The sequence below is a fragment of the Bubalus bubalis genome, chromosome 5 (genome assembly GCF_019923935.1).
Source record: "Bubalus bubalis isolate 160015118507 breed Murrah chromosome 5, NDDB_SH_1, whole genome shotgun sequence".
NCBI classification, from domain to species: Eukaryota; Metazoa; Chordata; class Mammalia; order Artiodactyla; family Bovidae; genus Bubalus; species Bubalus bubalis.
In genome coordinates, this window is record NC_059161.1 from 78,423,944 (window position 1) to 78,431,662 (window position 7,719).

General features: G+C 60.1%; 1 protein-coding gene across 1 annotated transcript in view; it reads right to left on the reverse strand.

Annotated features, from left to right (window-relative positions):
* The window catches only part of CNTN2 (contactin 2), a 31,217-nt gene extending 24,161 nt beyond the window's left edge, over positions 1 to 7,056 (reverse strand). Inside the window, exon 1 of the mRNA XM_006062274.4 lies at positions 6,601 to 7,056. The gene's annotated coding sequence lies outside the window, so the exon portion shown is untranslated. The remainder of the gene's footprint in view (positions 1 to 6,600) is intronic.
* Between the last annotated feature and the right edge of the window lie 663 nt (positions 7,057 to 7,719).

Consider the following 7,719-nt stretch of genomic DNA (forward strand, 5'->3'; position numbering starts at 1 on the left):
GAAGAATCTAGAAGCAGGACCCTGGAGGGTCATAAATGCAGGAAACTTTTCTCATGACAGGGAGCCAGTGGGCACTGGAAACCACCTCAGGCTTTGGAATCACGGACAGGAGTCGGTGACCTTGGCTTCGTCTAACAGTGTTGTGAGCTTGGCCGAGTCTTCTTCTCTGGTGGACCTCAGTGTCCTCATCTGCCAAGTGGAGACCATAGCACTTCCTTCCCAGAGTGGTTGGGAGTGGTCAGTCAGGTATGGAGCGCCCCGCAGGGGCAGTCCTCGGGCTGTTTGGACTTGCCCTGGCTGACGGTGGGCCCAGGGGCACGGAGAGAGGACGGGGCAGCAGACCCCTTCCCACTTCAGCCAGAGCAGCTCCCTCGCACTTGCTGTATCCGCTGGACTTCCCTCCCAGGTTCCCTCTACACAAAGGGACCCACGGTTCCGAACGGTTTGAAAACCTCTCTTTGGCAGTGCGCCCCATCCGGAGTCTGGCCCAGAGAAGGTGCTCAGTCATCGTTCGCCGCCTGCCCTCTGTCTGCCAGTCCTGAGAGCTCACAAGGGGGAGGGTGCAGGCTTGGGGAGACGTGCCCTTATCCTGAGCTGCCCGAGCAGCGCAGAGATGGATGGACAGGGACCGGAGGCCTGTCTGCAGACCTGGGCAGGGGGCTGCTGTGCCCACCAGCAGTGCTGGAGAGAGTGGGCGGGTGTGCGTGTGTATGCACGCATGTGACGTCTGTGTGCATCTGTGTGTTCCGTATGTCCCTGTGTATGTGTGTGGTCTGGTCTTCTGTCTCTGTGTGTATGCATGTATCTGTGTGTCTGTGTATGGGGGAAGTATCTGTTCTTTGTGTATATGCCTCCGTGTGTGTGTGTGTGAGTGTGTGTGTGTGTGTGTCTTACGTCTCCGCCCAGCACAGGGTGTGAGGACCCAGCCCTGCCTTGCTTCTCTGTGATCTGCACCCTGGATCATTCCCCTCCACACAACAGTGGTCAGACGTATCTGCCATCTCTTTTGCTTGCTGTTCTTTCAGTGGCTAAGTCACGTCTGACTCTTTGAGACCCCAAGGACTGTAGCCCGCCAAACTCCTCTGTCCATGGGACTTTCCAGGCAAGAATACTGGAGTGGGTTGCCATTTCCTTCTCCAGGAGATCTTCCCCACCCAGGGACTGAACCTGCATCTCTTGCACTGGCGGGCGGATTCTTTACCGCTGACCCACCAGGGAAGCCCTGGTTATCTCTCTTACTATAAGTAATTATAACACATCATGAATAACACGATCCCTCTACTCATCCTTCAATTTAATCAGGGCTTCAATCCATCACCTCTAGGTTCAAGCACCCTGGGCACCCCTGGGGACTGAGACCTGTGGCCCCAGAGGAGACATGGGTGCAGAGGGGCTGGGACCAGGCGCATCTAGGGTTGTCCTCTGGGAGCACTGGAGACTGATCAACTCAACCAGATGTGCACTGAGCCAAGGCCTTGTGTGAACACACCCGTCCCTGCCCCCGCCACACACACACCCTCCCTCTGCCTGCTCCCACCACAGAGCCTGGGTCAGAAATAGGAGGCACTGGCATCCAGCCTTGTCCTGCGTCCGTCCCCACTGTATATTTAAGACTGTGTGCCAGGCACTGTGGGGTGGGCAGGAACAACACCACCACCCTTGCAGAGCCCCTGCCCAGCTGAATGCAACCGGGGGATGTGCTCGAGAGCCTCAGGAGCCAGTCGTCTCCCACACCAGCCCTGTGACACACTCTAGAACGCCCAGGATGGAGCTCGGGCTGGAGTGGAGCTATGCCAGGCCCAGAGCTGGCCCCAGGCAGCTGCCCTGGCGTGGGGGGGCAGGCACAGGCTGGCACAGGCGGGCACAGGCTGCCACTATTTGGGACCCGTCCTGAGAGAACATGGGAGTTTATAGCTGCTCGAGGTTCAGGGGAGATGGCTGAGTTGCTGGGCCTGGGGGACAAAGGACCTGGAAGACAACTGGGGATTGGGAGGCTGGGAGCTGGACTCCCCCAGGGTCTGCGGGCTGAGGACCCCTGCTCAGGGCCAATCAGCAGATGAAAGACGCCCTCCACGCAGTGCTTCCCCTAGGGTACTGAGTTCCCGGTCCTGGAACCTGTCTCTCCTTTCCCCTGACAACAGACATCTGAGCAGGTTTGGGATGAATGGGGGTAGGAAAAGAAGGAGTTAGGAGCCCAGTTGAGGCAGAGACTCAGTGACTTCTTATAAGCCACCAGGGATTACAAGGGCACCCTGGGTTCCCCGCACCCGGCACACTGCTTAAAGGCGGTGGAGGGGGGGTGGTCTGGTGTTGACAGGCCTCATGCTTACTAGCCAGTGTAACCTTAGGATAACTAACCCGTATAACCCCAGTTACTGTATGTTACTGAACTCTGAGCCTCAGTCTCTGTCTGCAGAACGGGGATGTACCCACCTCCCGGGACTCCTGTGAGGTCAGCAGCATTCCTGGCCCATAGTAAGTGCTTGAGAAACATCAGAGCTTGTCACTGAGAACCCTCACCAGTCTCAGCGCAGGCACCAGCACACCGAGGGACACACAAGTGTGCCCCAGACACCGCGCCTGGCTGTGAGCCTGGCTTCCACACGGTCACAACATCTGGGCCACATTCACACGTATCGGGAACACTGACAGACTCCCCCCTCCCCGTCTCCCTGGACGGGCGCCTTCCCCCTTCACCCCTGCGGGTGTGGGGTCCTGGGCAAGCACCCACAGGCATGCTGTTGCAGACGAGGACACAGGGGCACACGGTCACACCCAGACTCCGTGCGTGCAGGAGGGCACCTGGCTCGGACGCACACGTGGGCCTCCCCGAGCAGGTACTTCCCATCAGCCGCCCCACCTCCTGCCTGTGGAGTCTAAGATGGGAGGAGGACTCTGGCTACGAAAGGAATTGCCTATGAAAGGTCCTGGGATGAGACTACCATCTTCCAGAAAGGTCTAAACCATCTCCATGACCCTGGGAGGATGGGGTCCGCGGTGGCCTGGTGGGGCTGCATGCCCGGTGGGGCAGGAGCTGGCAGGAAGAGGACTGTGCCTGAGAGGCCTCAGTGGCAGGAGGCTGATGTCCTGAGCTGGAGCAGGTCCCTGGGTGTGTTGGGTGGGATGGGAAACCCCGCAGTCCCTGTGGGAACAGGGACTGCTTGGGGACAGGGCAGCCTGGCCACGGTCCTGCCCTGGCCTGCTCCCAGTGCTCCCTCCCTCCTGGGCCCTACTGGTCTCTGCAGGCTCTTTGTATTTGCAGCTGGTGCCCTGAGGCCCTGCCCCGGCACAACCCTGCGCTCTGGGGAGAGCTGGAACTCCCAGGCTCCCGGATCTGCCTAAGCGTTGGGCCCTGGTCTGGGGGAGTCGGCCCTTGATCTGCGGCCTGGAGTCTTTCCCTCCCATGCCCACCCTCTCCACTGAAGAGACCCCGCAAAGTGGGGAGTGGACAGGAGGGGCAAGCTCTGCGGGCTTCTGAGGGGACCTGGAGGCGGGGCATGCAGCGCCCAGACTCCAGGGTTCCTGCCTGCCTGCCTGCTAAGCGTGGGGTCTGGGGGCAGAAGGGGAGAGGGCTTTGGAGGAGGGCCCCTTTCTGCGACATCAGGAGTGGGAGCAATTGTTCCAACTTGGTTTGAAAGATCCAAATCAGGAATAAATCAGTGGAGCAATTTTGCATGTCCCCTCTTCTCTGCTGAGAGGAGATTCCCCCGTTTCTGGACAGGCTGGTTCAGAACCAAACCTGGCCGGGCTGGGTTTGAACTTGCTCCTCCCCTTTGGCTAGTGTCCACTCCAGGGCCCCGGTTAATGGCACCTGTGGGCTATGCTGCGCGAGGGCCACCCTTCTGCCAGACCCGGGGTGGAGAGGCTGGCAGACATGGAGAGGATGCAGGCTGGAGGATACCAGCTGGTTTCATCTGGGTGGGTGCCCTGAGTGTAGGGTGGGAGTCATCAGATAAAGAAGCAGAGGTGCCCTTGGGTCGGCCCGTGTCCTGCGATGGAGTGTGCTCGGTTTTGGGTGAGACCATCACACACCTTAGCTGTGGTTTGCACCCTCTTTGGGTAAACAAGGAAATGTGGGCTCAGTTTATAGCAAGAGAACTCATTAAACCCATGGAAGGTCTTCTTCACTCCAGGATGGTTACCATCAGGGCATGGAACCCACAAAAACTTCCATGAATATTCCAAGTTAGCAAAGCCCCAGGGGGTTTGGTCTAGACTGGAGAGGTCCAGAAGGGTGAGAGGTGGCCAGCATGGAAGAGGGAGAGAAAAGGATGCCTGTCTGCCCATGGATTCCTGAGTCACTCCCGCCTGTATTTATTGCAGGACGACCTGAGACTGGGAGAAATTTACAGGGTCATCCAGCCCAATTTCTACTCCAGGCAGAAGTGCCTCTCAGCTTGGCCTGGACCCCATGTCCCCGCCCCTCACACAGTCATGGGAAAGAAGGCTGCCCCAACTCCTCATGGCTCATCGTCCTGGTGAGGAAGTCGCTCCTGCAGTCTAGCTTCAGTCCGTCTTGCTTCATTGGCATATCTGTTGCTCTAGTTCTTTTTTTTCCTGTGAATCCAACCCTGTGGTTCTGACCTTAGGTTTCTGAGATAAGCTTTCTCACAAACATTTGGCTGAGGACATCTCTGGGGGTCAGGGGCACTGTGCCTTCTCAAAGGGTGCAGCTTCCCTGATGGACACTTTGGGGGCACCTCTTTCTTAGTACTGCTCCTGAGGAGCGAGTCTGGTCAGCCAGTCAGAGACCATCCTGCTGAGCGCACTGCCTCAGAGGCCCTTCCCACACGTGTCTATTTAAACAACTGCTGGCAGAGAAGGTGCTGGAGCAGAGTTGCATAAGGAGTGAAATCCGGGGTGGGGGGGATGGTGTGGGGTGTGGGGTGCATTTGACCAGCAGGGAGCGTGCAGAGAGAGCTTGAGGGTGTAGATACTGGGTGGGGAGTAAGAGGGGAATAAGCGAGGCCCCTCTGCTCGGGCAGTGTGCTTCTGCGTCCCCTGCCGCTCAGGGGGTCCCCAGAAGGAGACGGGGCATCGGGGACTTTGCTGCCGTGGGTGCAGAGGCCCCTCCATGTCTGTCTCACCTCAACCCCCTCCTGATGGCTGGGGGCTCCTGGTAGATCTCGTGGGGAAGGAGAGAGAACTCTGACCTTGGGTGAAAGCCGTCCTCGAGGGGACCTGCAGCCTGGCTGGAGAGGGTTAGGTGGTGGGCCCCGGGTGGGGCGTGGACCTCCCTGCTCCCAAGGCCAGGGTCGGGCACGTCTCCGCCCCACCTCCGGCCCACCCTCGCTGCCCTCGGTCCCATCGGGTCTCTCTGAGGGCCCCTGGAAAGCAGGGACGCGGAGGCTGGGAGAGGAGTCCCAGACGGCCGCCAGGAATTTGATGAGACCAGCGACACCCTGGCTAACGTGGGGTCTTCCTCCTCCTGCCTCCCTTCGGGCAGAAGGACAGGATGCCAGCTGGGCTGGGGAAGGAGGCTGGGGCTTTGGGGGTCAGGCCGGAAGGCAAGGGTGAGAGGAGTCTGACCCGCTGCAAGCTGGATGTAAAGCAGGGGGAAGTTAGGAGCAGGAAACCCAGGGGCGAGCAAGTCCAGGTTCTCCGGGGCAGGGGCCATGGGCACTCACAGCTCCAGAACCTCTAAACAACCTTGACTGACAGCTTTTCCCCTAGGACTCAGGCTCAGCCCCCACCGGTCTGTGGCTTTGTCCCCGCGCGAACGCTCTCCTTCCACACAGGCGCTGTCTCAGCTTACCCCTCCTTCCTCACGCCCCAGACGTGGGGACCCCTCCTGGAGGAGGTGATGGCTGTGCCCCCCGCCTCTGGCCTGGGGAGCCCCATGGCTGACGGGACTGCCTTCTTTCAAGACCCCCGACGTGGCACCCCTCCCCCTCCGGCCCATCCCCTCCCCCGCTGGAAAGTCAAACTTCTGTGCCTCCTTCACTGCCACCCGGTGAGGATGGGGGGCCCTGAGGAGACGGGGAGGGTGGGCAGGGTGGAAGGGATGTGACTTGACCCAGGTTCTCCTCCCTAAGTCCGGGCCCCTGGACGGGCCTTTGCCTAAACTTGTCCTCCAGTCTCCCTTTACCTCCCGCAGCCTCCCCCTCTGTCTAACAGAAGCAGGACTTCATAAAGAGGTCACCCTGCACAGGCAGGCCGCGTCCGGCCAGTCAGTTTCGCTCCCCTCCAGGGACACGGCAGGCCGGGGCACGGGGGCCTGGCCTCACTCACGGACAGTCAAGCCCTGGGCCAGGGGCACAGGGCAGGGCTGTGGCCTCTGCCCACTCTGGGGGCAGTCACTGCTGCCAGCCTGTGGCTTGAGCTCCTGGACACACTCTTGGGGTTCAGCTTCCCGGCCAGGCCTGGCCTGCCAGGGCCCTGCGGGGTGCCACCTATGTCCACAGGGCAGAGGGGGTCTCGGTCCCGGCTGCCCCTGGGGGGCTGGGGTGAGAAGTCAGACGGGCCCCTGCCAGCCGTCTGGGGTTTCTGCTCTGCCCCTGTGCCCTGCCCCCCGCAAAGGAACTGAGCGCCCAGCCCCTGCCCACAGCGGTGCCCCGGGAAGCCCCTGGGCTGGAGGAGACAAAAGCGGCTGGCACCTACCTGGGATGCAAGGAGGGTGTTGGCCGAGGAAGGGGGACGCCGGTCACGCCGGGGAGCCGAGCCAGCCGGTCTGCCGGCCCCGGGCCGCCCTCCTCCGCTCCGCTCCCTCAGCCCCAGCGCTCGCTGCCGTCCTGGTGCAGCGGCTTGCGAGGGCGCGCGTGTGCGCGTGTGCGTGTGTGTGCGCGTGTGTGCCGCCGGTTCACTGCAGCATCTCTGCACCGAGATGTGCTCCTCCCTCTCCTCGGCGCCGCTCACTGGCTGGCTCGGTCTCAGCCTAGAGACGCGCCCCGGCCCCTCCCTTCCCCAGCCGCCCAGCTTCACCTCATTTGCTTCCCGTGTTTAAGGGCCGGGTGCGTCTTCCTTGAGGCTCGGGCGGCTCAGCTTCTGCGCCGCCTGGCCTCTGCCCCCGCCCTCCCTGCCCAGCGCCGAGCTGAAGGGCTGGAGAGGGTGCGCTGAGGAAGCATGAGAGAGTGGCTTAGTCCTCTAACCCCGAGACCCATGGCGGCAAACTGCATGCAGCCCTTAGAGGAAGGGCTGCATATTAGAAACGAGGTGCGGGCCGAGGGGGTGGAGGGCTGCCTCCGATCGTCTTTATTGTTTCCCCTGTTTATGAGAGTAAGATGGGCTCTTGGTCAAGATAACTGAACATTAGAGGAAATTTTAAAATAGATAGTGAATGTACCTTAGCAGATTTAAATTACATGCCTCCGGGTTTATTGATTTCATGTAAATAATTACATGGGTTATTAGTATTATTTTATGCAAATGGATCACCTCATATATCATTGATTGGCAAAATATTTTAAAATTATATAGTAGACCTTGAGCCACTTTTCACACTTTCAACCAGCCCGCAGTGTGTTGTCATGAAAAGCCCACTAGGTTAAGAGTCTGGGTCTTTGCAAGGCAATCTGGGCTCTGCAACTAGCTTGACTGAGTGTTCTAGGCTGAGTGCGCTGTCTTCCAGAGCCTGAAGGGGCTAAAGATGGCCAGGGTCCCTGCCGGCTCTGAGATTCTAGGTGCTCACTCGGTGAGTGACGCGTCTCCCCCTCTCTGCTCCTGTCTTGGGCAGGCGTGCCCCGGGAGGCTGGGGCCTGGAGGAGGAGGGACGAGCCATCT